This window comes from Schistocerca serialis, chromosome 1 (genome assembly GCF_023864345.2).
Source record: "Schistocerca serialis cubense isolate TAMUIC-IGC-003099 chromosome 1, iqSchSeri2.2, whole genome shotgun sequence".
Lineage (NCBI taxonomy): Eukaryota > Metazoa > Arthropoda > Insecta > Orthoptera > Acrididae > Schistocerca > Schistocerca serialis.
Window position 1 is genome coordinate 251,637,871 of NC_064638.1, and position 821 is coordinate 251,638,691.

At 46.4% G+C, this 821-nt stretch overlaps 1 non-coding gene across 1 annotated transcript; it reads right to left on the reverse strand.

Moving 5' to 3' along the window:
* Positions 1–372: 372 nt before the first annotated feature.
* Trnas-cga (transfer RNA serine (anticodon CGA)) lies at positions 373–447 on the reverse strand. Its single transcript has one exon. It is a non-coding gene; the product is annotated as a tRNA-Ser (tRNA).
* Positions 448–821: the final 374 nt, after the last annotated feature.

Below are 821 nucleotides of genomic sequence, written 5' to 3' on the forward strand. Positions count from 1 at the left end.
AGGCATGGATGTGTGTGCTGTCCTTAGGTTAGTTAGGTTTAAGTAGTTCTAAGTTTAGGGGACTGATGACCTCAGATGTTAAGTCCCACAGTGCTTAGAGCCATTTTAACCATTTTTGAACCAAACTGTTACAGAGGTAATTATCCACAATGAAATATGTATTAAGTTGACAAAACTACACACCGTGTTAGACAGCGACAACAGGTGAGGAAAGTACACTGCCTGAAATTACGTTAGTGGCCAGGGCAGGTAACCGGAACACTAACGGCCACAAGGCAGAAAATTCCGCTGGTACCCTTGAATTAGAAATAAGGTAATTCCACCAAAAAAGAACACTGCCTGATATGAAACTTCCTGGCAGATTAAAACTGTATGCCGGACCGAGACTCGAACTCGGGACCTTTGCCTTTCGCGGGCAAGTGCTCTACCAACTGAGCTACCCAAGCAAGACTCACTTGCCCGCGAAAGGCAAAGGCCCCGATTTCGAGTCTCGGTCCGGCACACAGTTTTAATCTGCCAGGAAGTTTCATATCAGCGCACACTCCGCTGCAGAGTGAAAATCTCATTCTGGAAACACTGTCTGAATTTACGTCATTGGCCAGGGCAGGTAACCAGAACACTAACAGCCACAAGGCAGAAAATTCCGCTGGTGCATTTGAATTGTAGTGAACCAATGTAGTTGATTCCACTGCAAGGCGGCTCGATTTCACCACTACAACCACTCGGTGTTGCTCACAGGAAAAGCTCCCCAACAGCGAACCACCGAAACGAACGACACAAAATGAATGAACGTCGCTTGGTTACTTAAGACACCACTCAAC